The following is a 20,277-nucleotide window of genomic DNA, read 5'->3' as shown; positions in this document are numbered from 1 at the left end:
AAGGGAATTCCCTAAGCAACGCAAAGACAAGCAAGTAGCAGCTACTCCAGACTCTTAACTGAACTGGTGCTTTAAATGTAAATTGAATAACCTGTCTAAGAAACGAAGGTTTAAATTAATGCTTGGTGGTTCGTTCAGGTCATGTCTTACCAAGTGCATCTCACTCTGAAAACTCACTCTTTCTCTCTCCTCCTCTGCGCCTTGTATGAATGTGTGTGTGTGATTGTGTTTAGACCTTAGTAATGTGTTTAGAATAGTTAATAAAGTCGTCAATATATTTGAAAAGATATTTGCCTTGTGTTGTGCTTGCACATTTAATGTCTTGTACTGTCGATCTAAAGTTACCTTGCTAATACAGTGTTTCACTATAGATTGGATATTCATATCTGTTGCCAAGGTTATAATTACGGCCCGTTCAAATGAACTCTAAACGAGTCATTTGCTCGGTTCCATAGTGATTCGGTCAAGATTCATTGCAAATCGATGAATCATTCCTTTTGAGCTAAATTGGCCTTCCGGCCCCCCTTAAATACATTTTATGTATATTATTATTGTGTGATTCGTTACAAATGTTTTCCTCAAAAACTTAATTTCTTTTCCACTGAAGAAAGAAAGACATGAACATGGCATTGGGGTGAGTAAATTATCAGGAAATTTTCATTTTGAGGTGAACTAATCCTTTAATTCCAATTTGCATAATAATTTGGAGCGTGGTATATATTAACCTAGCAAGTGTTATGCTTAACATTTGAATAAAATAAATGAACTTTAAGAAGAGATTTAAGATGATTTTTAAGAACATTCTTTTCAAGAATATGAATACTTTTTAAACTAAAATTTTATCTTAAGAACAATCTTATGAAAAATAGATAAGAACATTCTTAAGAAAGTTTTTTGGCAAATTAAAAAATATTCTTATCTCTTTTTCTTAAGTTAGAAAATAAGAAATTGGCAGTTAAGAAGAATTTTGTTCTTAAGAATGTTTTGTGAATCCGGCTCCAGGAAGTATCGACTGTACAACCCAGAGTCCCTTTCTGCTAGGGGAACACGTTCTGTAGACTCTTTGACCAGAAGAGACCATTGAAGCACACCATTGAAACATGGAGGACAATACTAGAACTGAATCCCGCAACCACTCAGGGGTGCGTTTCCCAAAGCCAACTATGGTCGCAAGTTCCGTCGTTACCAATAGAGTTCAATGGAAATTGCGATCATAGTTGGATAACGATGCTTTCGGGAAACGCACTCCTGTACTATTTGAGAGACACTGGGCAAAAGTTTCAATGCTGCCAACTTGTCTGAAAGAGGAGTTCATTTTACATTTATGTTAAAAGTGAGAAAGGGAACTACCTCGGTGTCCTGAAACAGCTCACTGGCAGGAAGCAACCAAGATGAATGAATGTCTTTATGAGCAGAGATGGGGCAGAAACCCCGCCAGGAACCGCCACTCCCTGAAACACCAGAGGTGGTGGGGATGGCTGAACGATTGCTGGCAGGGAATGAGGGGGCATCTGACTTCAGGACTTCTTTTTCTCTGCACGCTTGGGTGCTAAGACAGTCCCGAGATCAGGTCTTCATCGAGCCCACGATCCTTACGATGGGGGCCTTCTGCTCCTCTCTCCTGGAGCTGGACGCAGGACGGGAGGTAGAAGGACCAGCCTGCTGGACCGGGCAAGGAATAAACAGCTTGAACGCCTCAGATTGTTTCTACGCTGCATGAAACTTGTCGATGACTGTACCGACAGCATCGCCAAACAAGCGATGAGACCAGTGCGGCCAGCAAAAAAGTTCTCTCTTTATCCCTAATCCCAAAGAGGTTGATTAAATAAATAAATAAACCTACGTATACTTATATACCCTTGTGTAAACCAGTACCTCCCAAATATTGTAACATTGATATTATGCTTCTACCTGGATTTAATAAATGTTTAATTGTAAACTGCTCACCCTTATTCACTGGTTCATCCTTCAACTCTTTCCTTTCAACATTATATGTTCTACAGTGCATTATAACATGTTCAACTGTTTCATTAACATCACATACCTCACATAGACTGTTGTACTGTTCAATCTTGTATGCTCCAATCTTAATCTTGTAATTATGTTCTCCTCAGTTCTGCTCCCACCTGACACTCTTCCCTTACTGACTGTTGATTGATTCCGTGTCCCAATATTGTTGCCATATTTTAAGAATATTCTTTTTGACTATTGATTTTATTTCTGACCTACTAAATGGAATCTGGATATCAACTATTTCTTCTGCATGAGTAGGTAATTAGAACGTACTTCGCGACCGTTAAAAAAGTACATTCTATATAGTATGAATACGGTAGTATGAATGGTGTCCGGACGTACTACATGTGCCATGCATTGGTATTGTAACGTGACATGGGCACATGAAAATTTAAGGAGCCCACACTGACTGCACCAACTTCGAGCTATATGTTTAGTTCTGCTTTCAAACTCACAATCCAGAGTATGTGATTGGTCGGTCAGCCTTCGTTTAGAGATTTTAATCGTATAGAGAAGTATCATCATTTATTTAGCTAAGAGGGTCCCCGTGGAGGATAGTAGGATAACACACTGAGGTAAGATACAATACACACATACACTCACCGGCCACTTTATTAGGTACCCCATGCTAGTAACGGGTTGGACCCCCTTTTGCCTTCAGAACTGCCTCAATTCTTCGTGGCATAGATTCAACAAGGTGCTGGAAGCATTCCTCAGGGACTTTGGTCCATATTGACATGATGGCATCACACAGTTGCCGCAGATTTGTCGGCTGCACATCCATGATGCGAATCTCCCGTTCCACCACATCCCAAAGATGCTCTATTGGGTTGAGATCTGGTGACTGTGGAGGCCATTTTAGTACAGTGAACTCATTTTCATGTTCAAGAAACCAATTTGAAATGATTAGAGCTTTGTGACATGGTGGAAGTAGCCATCAGAGGATGGGTACATGGTGGCCATAAAGGGATGGACATGGTCAGAAACAATGCTCAGGTAGGCCGTGGCATTTAAACGATGCCCAATTGGCACTAAGGGGCCTAAAGTGTGCCAGGAAAACATCCCCCACACCATTACACCACCACCACCAGCCTGCACAGTGGTAACAAGGCATGATGGTTCCATGTTCTCATTCTGTTTACGCCAAATTCTGACTCTACCATCTGAATGTCTCAACAGAAATCGAGACTCATCAGACCAGGCAACATTTTTCCAGTCTTCAACTGTTCAATTTTGGTGAGCTCTTGCAAATTGTAGCCTCTTTTTCCTATTTGTAGTGGAGATGAGTGGTACCCGGTGGAGTCTTCTGCTGTTGTAGCCCATCCGCCTCAAGGTTGTGCGTGTTGTGGCTTCACAAATGCTTTGCTGCATACCTCGGTTGTAACGAGTGGTTATTTCAGTCACTGTTGCCCTTCTATCAGCTCGAACCAGTCTGGCCATTCTCCTCTGACCTCTGGCATCAACAAGGCATTTCCGCCCACAGAACTGCCGCTCACTGGATGTTTTTTCTTTTTCGGACCATTCTCTGTAAACCCTAGAGATGGTTGTGCGTGAAAATCCCAGTAGATTAGCAGTTTCTGAAATACTCAGACCAGCCCTTCTGGCACCAACAATCATGCCACGTTCAAAGTCACTCAAATCACCTTTCTTCCCCATACTGATGCTCGGTTTGAACTGCAGGAGATTGTCTTGACCATGTCTACATGCCTAAATGCACTGAGTTGCCGCCATGTGATTGGCTGCTTAGAAATTAAGTGTTAACGAGCAGTTGGACAGGTGTACCTAATAAAGTGGCCGGTGAGTGTATATGAAGACTTCAGATGTAAAGCCTAAGTGCCATCTGAAATGTAGCTGTATTTTGCAGATGGAGCTGACCTCCGCCTCAACCTCCGACTTTCACGGCAGTCCATCCAGTGGCTGATTGCTGTAGTGAAACCTGATTGCGATCATGGCTGGGAAAAGGACATCGAGGTGCTGGTGTTCTAGCTATATCACATATTTGAGCTTAATTTTTTTACTAATTATTTACTTTAAATTTGGGTGGGAAGAAATCAAGTGGAAATCCAAAAATTACCCAAGGTGTAAAGTCCTCATCTTGTACACATGCTTTAAATAGAAACAGATTTTGAATTATTTTAAAGTGATTCCCTACAAATGAGATTGCTAGTTTCAAAGCCCCTTTAGATCTTTTAGAGACCGGTGAAGGTTACCTTACTGAAGCTGCAGAAGTTCATTTTCCCTCAAGATCACACTATAATAGAAATGTTTTAATACTTTTCCTTCTGGTGGTGCTTTAAGCTCTATTATACTACTTTATGTCAAAGTTGTGTGATTTTGTTGTAAGATTTGTATTCTGTATCCATTTAAAAGTTAAATAATACACAAATATAAAGCAAATACATGTTAAAGGTGTCTGGGGTGTGTGGGTATTTCTCTACAGTGCACCACTCGTATTCAGACAACATTTTTCACAGAGATGCTCACAAGTCTCTGAGCTAGAGTCCAAGTCAAGTCACAAGTCTTTGAGCTAGAGTCCAAGTCAAGTCTCAAGTCTCTGAGCTAGAGTCCAAGTCAAGTCTCAAGTCTCTGAGCTAGAGTCCAAGTCAAGTCTCGAGTCTCTGAGCTAGAGTCCAAGTCAAGTCACAAGTCTTTGAGCTAGAGTCCAAGTCAAGTCTCAAGTCTTTGAGCTAGAGTCCAAGTCAAGTCTCAAGTCTCTGAGCTAGAGTCCAAGTCAAGTCTGAAGTCTCTTGTGGTTATAAGTGTTGCATCACGTACAGCGACCCATCCAGGTTGCTTAGAACACTGCATAGCTTTATATTAGGAATTCAAAGCATGTAATGTTAGGTTACACTTTATTTCGACAGTCCACTTTAGACATTCTACTAACCATGTACATTTTCAACTACATGTCAACTAACTCTCATTAGAGTATTAGTAGACTGTAGTAGACTGTCAGGTTATGATGTGGGTTCGGGTTTGGAGAACAAGTTGACTTGTAGTTGCCAAGTTACTTATAGTCAGTAGAATATCTGTTGGGGAACCAACAAAATAAGATATTATAATATATAATTAGCAGATATTAAGCCTACTAATACTCTAATGAGAGTTAGTTGACATGCAGCTGCAAAGTTACTTATAGTTAGTAGAATGTATAAAGTGGACTATTAAAATAAAGTGGTACCATATGTTATTTATGACTCCTTTATCTATTAGCATACAGTATCAGCTTTGATTTTGGTATATAATCAGTGTAAACAGGCTATTGCAACATGACAAAAACACCAAGAATGCTTTACTTTTAGTTAATTTCTTTATTTTGCCTTGTAGCTTGAACATACCAAGACATAAGACCAAATATAGAAAATGATATAACTCACAACACTAAAATTGACACACTCCTATTTACTGCAAAACATCAGTGTAGCTAAATGCAAATAAACTATTGCATCCAAATGAAATTTTTAACACTACAGTTAACTTCCAAAACATTCAAATGCTCAAAATCTTTAGTGTAAATGTGAAGCAACTGACCAACTTATGGCATGTAACTTAAGAACAAAATGTTTAGAAATAAAAAAATCCAAAGGGTGAGAACAGACTGGTTAACCTTCTCTTCTCTCAACACACTAGGTATGGGCCACAAAACATTTCTGGCTTCTTCTGGCTGCACTGCCTATGCAACTAATCATAGCTTATATACTGTAAGTCAACACATCCCAGACTCTCAAACCAGTGTAACGTTATAACTAAATGAAACTGTAACGTTACATGATCAACAATAATCCTGTAACCTGTTTATAGACAACGGGCAGCCAGCGGCACGTAAATGATTAACGTTACGTTAATCGACCACCACAAGCTTGGCAATTAAACAAACGCTCATTCATATTTCATAAGGAAGACAGTCGGAGTTAACCTCCCGTAACGTTAGGTAGCTAAAGCAATAAGCAAGCTAACGGTAGATGGTCAATGCTGAGCTAAACATGTTTACTCACCTATCAGGGTGCGTTTTCAGATGCCAGATAAAATTAGATGTAGTTGAGCCAGAATCTTTTATCGTGCTACTGCATATTTTGCATTGAGCGCTTCTTTTGAGCGCGTCTTGTTTGAAGTTTTTGAACCTAAAGCTAACGATGAATGGCACAGCAGCGGCCGGTGCAGTCGAACTTTTTGTTTGTTATCCTCTCATGTGTGGTCGCGCGCGCGCTGCCAGCAATAGGCCACGTAATACGTGGTTACGTAGGCAGGTTATAGGTAACGGAGGGAGGGGAATAACAGAGAGCTCATCAGACGTTTCCTAAAAATAAACATTGTTCACGAGTCCCGCAGCTCGAGTCCGAGTCGAGTCTGAAGTCTTTCGAGGACGAGTCTCAAGTCGAGTCTGAAGTCACTGTGTGTGGGACTTAAGTCGCACTCGAGTCCGAGTCTCAAACTCGAGTCCCCATCTCTGATTTTTCAGATATACCTGCAATTTGCTTGTTTCAAAAACCATCTGGAATCTGCCACAAAGTAAAGGCAGACACAACACACTTTAAAAATATTAAAACTTTACCCCTGGGAATTAAGTGTTTTGTAATCAAACTTGCATGACACCATGAACTTACTAACAAATAAATGGAAAGAGAGTGTGTAACATTTGTTTTCTTTATTAATATTATTTTTTAGCAATTATTTATAAAAGCTGAATGAATCTTTCTCTCTTTTGTCTCACTTCTCTTTCTCTGGCCTCCTGTTCTTGTCTCTCCTCATGCTCTCGTCGCTCTCTTTCTTTTCTTTCCTCCCTTTCATTAGCCACTCTCCACTCTTTAAGAACACGGGTGTGTTCATCAGGCCCCTGCAAAATTTAACATTAGTGATGAACCATGGTCAATCTATTAATATTACAGTACATGGACAAGTTGAGGTACACTTGTTAACAGTAGCTATATAGCCAACAAATATTACATGATATCAACATTGGTAAAGGAGAAATACAATTGTTTTAATTTACTGAAGTTTTGTAACCATCTCATTAAACTGCGAAACAACAAACGTCTTTGTTTAAAGAAAACAGTGTTGGCTAGCTGATAGACATTAGTGTCAGCAAGCATGTCGTTCAGCTCTATGAGCGCTCTCTCATGAGTGAACCTGACCACAGTCTCTAAACCAGAGTGCTATGGGGATGGAGGCCTCAGCATGATGACTCTCTGATGAGAGGAGGCCTACAACACCCATTTGGGACTCGCGAAACTATAGTCACTCTGTCAAGCGGAGGCCTCAAAGAATAACTCAACCAGCAGCCATATCACCCTGTAGCCCAAGACTGGAAGTAATCATTATGGAAGTAAAATAATGCCAAATGTTTTTGAAACAAAAAGCCTGTTGAATTGTACTACTTGAAAAAAATATGCATTGCATTAACCCTGCTTGTATTTTAATGCATTGTATTTTTAGGGCTTGCATTTTTATAGGCTGAAATTTAGCATGGTTGAATATTTAAGCTGTGAATATTTCAATTCAAAACATTTCAAACACATTTTCATTAGTAAAATTTCAATAATCCATATTCACCTTTCATATTTCACTTCCAAAATATTTAAACTGATTAAAAATACAACCAATAATATTCAACAGGCGGTTTTCGGTCCATTTTATTTCGCTTTGCAAATTCGCTTCCACAAATTCAGTGGTTCAAATTCGACAGTAAATTCAACGTTGACATCCAGGAACTGCAGGAAAAGCAGTAGATTACCGAGCATAATCTCCATCTGCTGTTAGTCGACCTCACCAGCAGGGGGTGCAAGCGCGTGTTGTTGACGGAGACCAGAGCAACAGTTAGCGCAAGCCATTCATTCATAAAAACTTATTTACAAAAATGTAAGTGTATTTGTGATTATTATGACGTCTATTTTAAGTGAAATTCAGTGTGTTCACGATTACTTTTCCTGTGTAGCCTACATGCATCTTTCTCTACCATGAACGATATTATAATGTTATTCCCCCGATGCGGATGTACAGATCCAGTGTTACATTTGACATATATTTCTCTTGGTTGTTTAGTTGCCTTAACCTTATATTGCAGCGATGTGCTGCATGCAGTACTAGGGTTTCCCTCAATACGTCAGGCTTCCCCTGCTGGACATATAAAACGCTTAAAGGTGCCCTAGAATGTTTTTTTTTTTTTTTTTATAATGTTTCCTGGGTTGCGCTTATAATGTTAGTATGTTTTTTAGATCAAAAATAGTCATAATTTAGAAATAAAAGGCATTTTTCCTAGCCTGATTTTAGCCTCTGATTTGAACGCTCTGTTTGAAGGGGCGTGTCTGCTGTGTAACCGGCCTCTGCTGTGATTGGCTGACATGCTTGCATATGAAATAGCTATGTATTACATGTGAAACTCTCTCAAATAATTTTACTACAGCTATTATACGTTTTTACTATAACAGCTATCGAGATTAACGAATCGTGAGATGTTTTTAAAGTATTTAGATCTATTCCCATCACATAAAATGTTGCCGTGATGAGCATTGAGCAGATGACAGTGTGTTGATCGCGAGAATGAAGATCTTATCAGTGCAAAGCAGTTTCTGCACTCTCTAATGCTTTCACCAATGCAAACACGATGATGTAAATACAGTAAGAGCTTCGTTGTGCAGTAACGTGCGTCATTGATTTCATAACGAGTTTGGCAAGTGTCCAGATAAACTCGCGCTGTGGAAAGATTGTTCTTTGATCGCTTTCTGTATATAATTTATTCACAATTTAAATAAGTTTTTTTTTCATCCTACTAAAAGAAACGATGTGAAGCTGATATTTTAGTCACTGGCTTGACTTACTGATGCATAAACAGTATTGAACGATTTTGAGAGAAAGATTACCTGTCTGAACTTGAACAATTACACATCAGAAAGTGTTGCTTGGTAGCTCGATCCGAGGCCAGCTCTGTATTGGCCCAAGTTGAGGAAACCGCCGTCAGTGAAATGTTTGGAAATTTCCAGAGAAAATAAAATTAACCCATTGTTTCTTCAAAGGCTCAGATGAAGGAACTAAAAAATACTTTTGTGTTCATGTGTACATCCACACTGAGCAACTGCCATGCTTCGGCTGCGCAGTTCCGCCTGGCATTGAGGGCTGGCATATGCAAATTCTTGGAGTCGTACATATTAATGATCCCGACTGTGCGTCACAGTCGGTGTTATATGGAGATTCGCCTATTTTTCAGGGGTGTTTTTCAAAAACGAGATTTAAATAAGAAGGAGAAAACAATGGTGTTTGAGACTCACTGTATGTCATGTCCATGTACTGAACTCTTGTTATTTAACTATGCCAAAATAAATTCAATTTCACATTCTAGGGCACCTTTAACGTAGCTTAATGGACTAATACAGTGATATAAAAGACCAAACTCGCAGGCTTGCAGAAGGACCCAGAATATGAACTTAAAGCGCAAAGTTTAATGCTGAGCGTTTCCCAGTGATATACTGGCATAAATTTGGCTTGACATTGGACATTCGCACATTTAGGGACCGTCTCTAAAGTTACATACGACATAGGTACACACGTTTCTAACTTCAATACCATTTGAAAAGAACGACTTACAGTCATAAAACCAACTGTAAAGTGTTCATGTAGGTGTCAGGCTCAGGCATAATGCGTAATTTATTCAAATAGATTGAAGTTTGCTATTGAAGTTAGAAACGTTTAGGCCTATAGGACTTGTTACTTTAGAGACGGTCCCTAAATGTGCGAATGTCAACCCAATTTTACATTTAGTCTTTTAGCAGACACTTTTATCCAAAGCGACTTACAGTTAAACTAACAATATAGAACAACAATATGAAAGTGCTATGACCCTTCCCAGTTTAATCTAATGCAGTACGTACATGTACAACAATACATACTTCCCAAATAAGGTGCGAGTTTGTCTTTTATATCACTGTAGTCCATTAAGCTACGTTAAGCGTTTTGTCCTGACGGAAGGGGAATCCCTGAGTATGATGAGGTATTGAGGGAAACCGATTATAATCCCGTTCATTGTAGAAAAAGCTGATAACATGTAAGGCTACACAGAGAAAGTAACAATGAATGAAACATAAAAACAGCTTTTGTGCCTTTATTATCTTTTCCGCATATATACTGACCCAGATAATCGTCACAAAAAACTTAATGCATGCTCAATTGTTGTAAATGAGTTTTTATGAATGAATGGCTTGCGCTAACTGTTGCTCTGGTCTTCAACAACACGCGTGTGCACCCCCTGCTGGTGAGGTCGACTAACAGCAGATGGAGATTATGCTCGGTAATCTACTGCTTTTCCTGCAGTTCCTGGATGTCAACGTTGAATTTACTGTCGAATTTGAACCACTGAATTTGTGGAAGCGAATTTGCAAAGCGAAATAAAATGGACCGAAAACCGCCTGTTGAATATTATAGGTTGTATTTTTAGTCAGTTTGAATATTTTGGAAGTGAAATATGAAAGGTGAATATGGAGTATTGAAATTTTACTAATGAAAATGTGTTTGAAATGTTTTGATTTGAAACATTCACAGCTTAAATATTCAACCATGCTAAATTTCAGCCTATAAAAATGCAAGCCCTAAAAATACAATGCATTAAAATACAAGCAGGGTTAATGCAATGCATATTTTTTTCAAGTAGTACAATTCAACAGGCTTTTTATTTCAAAAACATTTGGCATTATTTTACTTCCATATCTCATGAAACGGCGTATGTATGACACGCCAATACGTATTTCCATTTTTGGCGTGCTATCAACACGCATAATCGCTTTTCAGCGTGTTTATCAACGCCTTGACTTAACGTACATTACTGTATATATAAATATATTACCTACCCCAACCCCGTCCCTAAACCTACCCGTCACTGGGGTTAATACCATTTATGAGTCTTCCCCTACCATCCCAGATGTAGATCTACATTTTGCTTCGTTTCGCTCGGACATTTAACGGCGTAGACATACACGCGGGATCACTCGGACATTTAACGGCCTGTACATACACGCAAAAGATGACGGTTCGTTTCGGCGTGGACACACGCGGTAACTCAAAATGCGTATAGATAACACGCCACTTGACTTGAAAGTGGTGTGTATGTTTACGCAAAAGTCACCCCCTGGGAATACCAGGTTGCTGTTGGAGGAGGTGTTAGTGAGGCCAGCAGGGGGCGCTCACCCTGTGGTCTGTGTGGGTCCTAACACTAGCGTAGTGACGGGGGCACTATACTGTAAAAAGCACCGTCCTTCGGATGAGAGGTTAAACTGAGGTCCTGACTCTCTGTGGTCATTAAAAATCCCAGGATATCTTTCAAAACAGTAGGGGTGTAACCCTGGCACCGTGATTTTGCCAAGTAAGACATGGTCCTGGATCAACATCCCTGTCCCAAAATGTAGTCCTTACCCAATCCCTACCCCTAAACCTAACCCTACCCATAACTTTTCCCTAAAATCAGAGGGTAATGAAAGGTGAATAGCACTGATGTTTAAGTACTTCACCCTGGTTCTAAGCCTAAACTTGACATAAACTGTAAACTTGTCCCTCAAATCTGATTGGTTGATTGGAAAGTTGATCCAGGAACATGTGGTACTTGATGAAATCACGTTCACCGTAAACCCTGGCACCCTGGCCACATTTGCCCCTTGGCCTCTGTCCATCATATAAAAAGTATCAAAGCGCTACATAAATGTAACAAATTATTAACAACGCCCTTGACCACAAGCCCTCATGGAAGCTTAGCTTTATTTATTTGTTTAATAAAATGTCTCCTTTTTTTTCTTTCTTTGACCCAGGTCCAAGTCCCTCAGCAGGTTGGCCTGGTATGCCTTATAATACTGGTATTTATTTGTATTTTAGTTTTTTTCTTTCTTTTACAAAACAGTCCCTGAAGACGTAAAGAGGATGACATGTTAGCTGTGAGCAGTGTTGGGAAAGTTCACTTTCTACATGAACTAGTTCAAAGTTCAGTTCACAAATTTTAAAATGATTGTTTGATGATTGACTAGTTCAGTTCATACTTCACAATTTTGAACTAAGTTCAAGGTTCCAAAAAATGAACTAGTTCATAGTTCTTTTTTTCCATATGTTGCTGCGAGCTATTTTTTTAAAAAAATATTGCCACAACCCATATACAACCAGAGACAGCAATTATTTTATCGGCGGGCAAAGTTTGCTAAAAAATGTACGATTTTTCCCATCCTCACCGACCTTGTCTTAAAACTGATCATACGATGCGACGCCTCCTCGCTGCTTTGTTGAGCTCATGCTGCTTCTCGTCTTGATGACGCATGCGGCGGCCGCGGTGCGACACTGGTGGCTGGTGTTGCCAGATTGGGTGTTTTTTTCGCTACATATTAAGGCCTGTTTACGTGTGTTTTAGGCGGGTTTTCACCTGGAAGGCTCTATAGAAATCTGGCACCCTATTGAGCGAAGTTAAACTGAGAGAGTGTGCGTTCACAGACACCAGAATTAACGTGTTCACAGTATCGTTCATCAGGCAGTAATACAGCACGTTCAGTTCACGTTCGCCCAAAATATGAACGAGTTCATGAACTATCGTTCAATGAACGCGTTCAGGCACAACACTGGCTGTGAGCAAATTTCCTTTGGTGTTTTATTAAATTAAATGTAAAATATATTTTGGGGAGGGGCATTACATAAGAATATGTAATATGCATATATTTACCTTGGAATGGATTGCGCATCCATACTTTGCCATTGCTTGGGTCTTTTCAGATGGGGAATAACGTTCACACTCATCAGACAGTGATGCCAAGTCCAAATGTATCAACTTGCCAAGTCCTTCAGCATTCTCGGAAAAACGGGACAAGTTGCAACATATCAAAGACACCCCAGGTTGATGCGCCGTACCCAGGTTTCCAGCTTGGCTTTAAATCCAGCGATTTTATCCGCCAACCTGAATGTGTCAGACATCCTCCCCTGCATTGTCAGGTTCAAGTTGTTCAAGGCCATGAAAATGTCACTCAAGTAGGCCAGTTTTGCGAGCCAGCTCTTGTCACTGAAGTGCGCTGCTACGGTTGACTGCTAATCGGAGCAGGCGCTAGTGATCAGCATCCATGTCCTCAACACAATAATTCAACCAAACGCGTATTCAGGACATGAGCTTTGATGTGGTTAATGACACGTATAGCATCATTAGCGACCGTGTGGAGCTCTGGAGACATCTTCTTGCTTGCCAGCATCTCTCGGTGAATCATGCAGTGAGTTGCCTCACATGTGAACCCAACATCCTTCACCGTTTTTTGCCCTTCTTAGATTCCTGTCACACCACCTGTGACCTCCAGTGTACTTCTCTCTGGTTCAAACACATCGTCATATAGCAATCTCTCCATTATACTGGGCAGTTCAGCAGGCAGACATTGATCCAGATCAACACACTTTATCTTCCAGAAAGGCCTGGCTTTTACCACATGCACTGCACACAGCAGCACAGCTTTCCAGTGTAGCGCCACAACATGGACAACACATCGGGATCTGGGAACTTCCGGGAAGAAGCAGCCGTTAAAGGTGCAGTCGGAATAATGAATCATCTTTGGCAATAAAATGTCAACACAAAATCACAGTGACGAACTTCTTGGCCAGTAGACAGTAAAGATCTACTACTATGGCACTATGCACTGGACAAATATAGTTGTGTTAAAGTGCTTAACAACACTAAAATTAAACATTTTAATATTTACTTGTTTTAACTTGCATTCACAGTCTTCGTGTGCGTCTGTGCGAGTGTAAAGGTTTGAGCGTTGTAACCAATCACACTGCAGCTGAAGTGATTGACAGCTTCAGTCATTATGAAGTACGGTGGCCCAGGAGTACACAACACAACGACATTTAAAAAGAAAACAACTTCACAAAACAACCAAACAAAGCCACAACACAACAACATTTAAAAAGAAAACAACTTCACAACACAACGCAATAAAACCACAACACAACGACATTTAAAAAGAAAACAACTTCACAACACAACCAAACAAAGCCACAACACAACGACATTTAAAAAGAAAACTTCACAACACAACGCAATAACGCCACTGTAAGGACTGGGCTAAAAGGGTGAATCTGAAAGGACTAAATACATCCTGCTAAAGACCCAAAAAGCCTGGAATGTAAATTTACACACACACACACACCCACACACACACACGCATCCCCCACAAGTGAAGCCTGCTCAGGACAGAGCGTGGTTTCCTGTTACGAGACACTTTTATGACTGACTTGGAATTTGATGTTCAAGAGAAGGAAACTTCTCTTTTTAAAAGACATTTAACCAGATATATTCGATGTGTTTTTATGTGTGTCCATTTGCTCATGTCACATTGGAATGGCTATGATTTTATCGTAGCTTAAAGTGAATTATAAATACCTTCATTATGCATTTTATGAATAACTGTCTATTCCCATAACTGGTACACATAGTTCTGGACACCTCCAGAATACTTTCGGTGTGATCAATCAGAATACGTACAGTAATATCCAGTAAAATATAGTTTACTATGTTTTCCATCTTTGGAGTGAAAAGAGACCAAAACTAACATCACTGGTGTTCTTAGATAACAGCGTTTACGACCCAAAGGAATGTTCACAGAACTGTGGCTCTCTCTGAATTCTAACCAAGGAGGAGAAATGAATCCTGTATCCATATATATATATATATATATATATTATTATATATCCACTTGAGCATTGCATGAACAATGTATCTAAGTTCCCTATTTCATGAATTGCCTTTCTGTGGTTTGGTCTATGTTTCTCGACAACTCTAATGGGATAATGTTTCAAACTTTGCCAACTAAGGTTTAAGCAAATCCATTTGTGGCAAGTTTGGTCTCGATAAACTCCAATCTTCGTTCCCCATTTGTTAATTGACATTACATTTTGCTAAACTTTGTGACACATTAGTATTATAAGAATTGTGAAGATTCTTCTCTTAAACAACCGACGAAATTAGGGTTTCAGATGTCTCTCTCTGGAGACAAAGAGCAATAAAACCCAAAGTCCCGCCTGTAAACTTCCAACCCTCTAATTGGCCAAGCCAACAGGAAGAGGCTGGATTTCTCCAAAAGTGATAAATGACGCTTCCCCCCTCCGCTCGCTCTCTTCCTCCCTTGTCCTTGTGTTATAATGTAACGTCTCGGCTCCGTGCGAGCTCTTCGCCTTTCTTTTATTTGTTTCTAGTTTAGTTTGTGTTTTTCAGTTTTAGATAAGTCTCTGTGTTTAATTCCAATCGACGATTGAAAAGAAAACCCTGTGACATATCTCTTCAGCAAATCCATCTACAAGGGACCTTTAAACGAGCGCGCGCTCGCGTTGAAGGAGAAACACGCGCACGTGACCGTGTGACGCGGCGGACCGAGCGAAGCACGCGCTTCTTCGCCAGCCATGCAAAGATGTAACGTTAACTCCGCGTGATTTCCCCGTAGAGATCTTTATTCCCTTTTTGTTAGTCAAAGTTTTGTTTTCCGTAGTCGACTCAGTTCACTTCCACGAAGCGAAACGAACTTAGCCGAACTATTTCCCTTTGGAAATGTTACCCCAAAGACTTTAAACCTCCGTTCAACACGCGCGCCAAGCAGCCCACGTGACGCTTCCTCACACCCAAAGGACTCAGCTCACGCGGCCAGACAGGGCCGTACAGGAATGCCTCGACACACCGAGAGACCATAACATAACTTGTGCAAGTATAATCTCTTTATAGAGCTTCTAAGGAGCTTTAAGATGATGTTTCGTGTTGTAATCGGAGAGGTGAATGTCTTAGGTAAAATTCTGCCACTGTTGTGTTCTCTCTCTCCCCATCCCCTTCTCTCTCTCTCTCTCTTACTCGCTCACGCGTGTAAGTTATCCATTGTCCAAACTTAACGCATTTCTCGTTCATTGATGTCTTATTGTATTGTTCATTGATGTCTATGTGTTTGTAAATACATATATCCCGTGTAACCGTAGTAAATACATAAGTAGTCATGCCTCTATTAAATTAATTATATATTCATTTTGATTGATGTGCTGTCTCTTTGCTCAATTTCAAGTCCCTTAAGTGCAAAAGGTCTTATGCTACAAGCTTACTAAAATTAAAAATACCTTAAAGAGTATGTGTTGTGTTTATAGGGCGGGAAACCCAATTCTTCTGGCCAGAGAATTGCGTTTCCTGAAATCCTATAAAGTAAGATGATATTGTGGATCCCCACAAATATTATCCTGACAATTGAGCTAATTCATTTTACCTGTTTGTGAAACGTGGTCCGTGTAATTAATTGCAATCAACTTGTGGTTAATTTCAGGGATTCACATGCATGCATGCAGGTAAAGTGACAGATCCTCCCTTATCGGGAGATTTATTAACATGTAAGACTGATCTAATCCAAACATGCATGAATAATTATTAATTACCAATTATTAATTATGATATGCAAATTCCCCACGGATTAGATCCGCCCATGAGTCTTTACACCACAACACAACTAAGTAAAGCCACAACACAACGAAATTTAAAAAGAAAACTTCACAACACAACGAAGTAAAGCCACAACACAACGAAGTAAAGCCACAACACAACGAAGTAAAGCCACAACACAACGAAGTAAAGCCACAACACAACGAAGTAAAGCCACAACACAACGAAGTAAAGTCACAACACAACGAAGTAAAGTCACAACACAACGAAGTAAAGTCACAACACAACGAAGTAAAGCCACAACACAACGAAATAAAGCCACAACACAACGAAATAAAGCCACAACACAACGAAATAAAGTCACAACACAACAAAATAAAGCCACAACACAACGAAGTAAAGTCACAACACAACGAAGTAAAGCCACAACACAACGTAGTAAAGCCACAACACAACGAAGTAAAGCCACAACACAACGAAGTAAAGTCACAACACAACGAAGTAAAGCCACAACACAACGAAATAAAGCCACAACACAACGAAATAAAGCCACAACACAACGAAATAAAGCCACAACACAACGAAATAAAGCCACAACACAACGAAGTAAAGCCACAACACAACGAAGTAAAGTCACAACACAACGAAGTAAAGCCACAACACAACGAAGTAAAGCCACAACACAACGAAATAAAGCCACAACACAACGAAATAAAGCCACAACACAACAAAATAAAGCCACAACACAACAAAATAAAGCCACAACACAACGAAACAAAGCCACAACACAACGAAGTAAAGTCACAACACAATGAAGTAAAGTCAAAACACAACGAAGTAAAGCCACAACACAACGAAGTAAAGCCACAACACAACGAAGTAAAGCCACAACACAACGAAGTAAAGTCACAACACAACGAAGTAAAGTCACAACACAACGAAGTAAAGTCACAACACAACGAAGTAAAGTCACAACACAACGAAGTAAAGCCACAACACAACGAAGTAAAGCCACAACACAACGAAGTAAAGTCACAACACAACGAAGTAAAGTCACAACACAACGAAGTAAAGTCACAACACAACGAAGTAAAGCCACAACACAACGAAATAAAGCCACAACACAACGAAATAAAGCCACAACACAACGAAATAAAGTCACAACACAACAAAATAAAGCCACAACACAACGAAGTAAAGTCACAACACAACGAAGTAAAGCCACAACACAACGTAGTAAAGCCACAACACAACGAAGTAAAGCCACAACACAACGAAGTAAAGTCACAACACAACGAAGTAAAGCCACAACACAACGAAGTAAAGTCACAACACAACGAAGTAAAGCCACAACACAACGAAGTAAAGCCACAACACAACGAAATAAAGCCACAACACAACGAAATAAAGCCACAACACAACAAAATAAAGCCACAACACAACAAAATAAAGCCACAACACAACGAAACAAAGCCACAACACAACGAAGTAAAGTCACAACACAATGAAGTAAAGTCAAAACACAACGAAATAAAGCCACAACAACGAAACAAAGCCACAACACAACGAAGTAAAGTCACAACACAATGAAGTAAAGTCAAAACACAACGAAATAAAGCCACAACAACGAAACAAAGCCACAACACAACGAAATAAAGCCACAACACAGCAAAGTAAAGCCACAACACAATGAAATAAAGCCACAACACAACGAAACAAAGCCACAACACAACTAAATAAAGCCACAACAACGAAACAAAGCCACAACACAACGAAATAAAGCCACAACACAGCAAAGTAAAGTCACAACACAATGAAATAAAGCCACAACACAACGAAACAAAGCCACAACACAACTAAATAAAGCCACAACACAACGAAACAAAGCCACAACACAACGAAATAAAGCCACAACACAACGAAGTAAAGCCACAACACAACGAAGTAAAGTCACAACACAACGAAGTAAAGCCACAACACAACGAAATAAAGCCACAACACAACGAAATAAAGCCACAACACAACAAAATAAAGCCACAACACAACGAAGTAAAGTCACAACACAACGAAGTAAAGCCACAACACAACGTAGTAAACCCACAACACAACTAAGTAAAGCCACAACACAACGAAGTAAAGTCACAACACAACGAAGTAAAGCCACAACACAACGAAATAAAGCCACAACACAACGAAATAAAGCCACAACACAACGAAATAAAGCCACAACACAACGAAATAAAGCCACAACACAACGAAGTAAAGCCACAACACAACGAAGTAAAGTCACAACACAACGAAGTAAAGCCACAACACAACGAAGTAAAGCCACAACACAACGAAATAAAGCCACAACACAACGAAATAAAGCCACAACACAACAAAATAAAGCCACAACACAACAAAATAAAGCCACAACACAACGAAACAAAGCCACAACACAACGAAGTAAAGTCACAACACAATGAAGTAAAGTCAAAACACAACGAAATAAAGCCACAACAACGAAACAAAGCCACAACACAACGAAGTAAAGTCACAACACAATGAAGTAAAGTCAAAACACAACGAAATAAAGCCACAACAACGAAACAAAGCCACAACACAACGAAATAAAGCCACAACACAGCAAAGTAAAGCCACAACACAATGAAATAAAGCCACAACACAACGAAACAAAGCCACAACACAACTAAATAAAGCCACAACACAACGAAACAAAGCCACAACACAACGAAGTAAAGTCAAAACACAACGAAATAGTCACAACACAACGAAATAAAGCCACAACACAACGAAACAAAGCCACAACACAACGAAACAAAGCCACAACACAACGAAACAAAGCCACAACACAACGAAATAAAGCCACAACACAACGAGGTAAAGTCACAACACAATGAAGTAAAGTCAAAACACAACGAAGTAAAGTCACAACACAACGAAACAAAGCCACAACACAACGAAGTAAAGTCACAACACAACGAAATAAAGCCACAACACAACAAAGTAAAGTCACAACACAACGAAGTAAAGTCACAACACAACGAAGTAAAGTCACAACACAACGAAGTAAAGTCACAACACAACGAGGTAAAGTCACAACACAACGAGGTAAAGTCACAACACAACGAGGTAAAGTCACAACACAATGAAGTAAAGTCACAACACAACGAAATAAAGCCACAACACAATGAAATAAAGCCACAACACAACGAGGTAAAGTCACAACACAACGAGGTAAAGTCACAACACAATGAAGTAAAGTCACAACACAACGAAATAAAGCCACAACACAACGAAACAAAGCCACAACACAACGAAATAAAGCCACAACACAACGAAATAAAGCCACAACACAACAAAATAAAGCCACAACACAACGAAACAAAGCCACAACACAACGAAACAAAGCCACAACACAACGAAATAAAGCCACAACACAACGAAACAAAGCCACAACACAACGAAATAAAGCCACAACACAACGAAGTAAAGTCACAACACAACGAAATAAAGCCACAACACAACAAAATAAAGCCACAACACAACAAAATAAAGCCACAACACAACGAAATAAAGCCACAACACAACGAAGTAAAGCCACAACACAACGCAATAAAGCCACAACACAACGAAATAAAGCCACAACACAACGAAATAAAGCCACAACACAACAAAATAAAGCCACAACACAACAAAATAAAGCCACAACACAACGAAATAAAGCCACAACACAACGAAGTAAAGCCACAACACAACGCAATAAAGCCACAACACAACAAAATAAAGCCACAACACAACGAAATAAAGCCACAACACAACGAAATAAAGCCACAACACAACGAAGTAAAGCCACAACA

Source organism: Rhinichthys klamathensis, unplaced genomic scaffold, assembly GCF_029890125.1.
Source record: "Rhinichthys klamathensis goyatoka isolate OS25496 unplaced genomic scaffold, OSU_Roscu_1.1 h1tg000011l_1, whole genome shotgun sequence".
NCBI classification, from domain to species: Eukaryota; Metazoa; Chordata; class Actinopteri; order Cypriniformes; family Leuciscidae; genus Rhinichthys; species Rhinichthys klamathensis.
Note: the sequence above shows the minus strand (reverse complement) of the source record.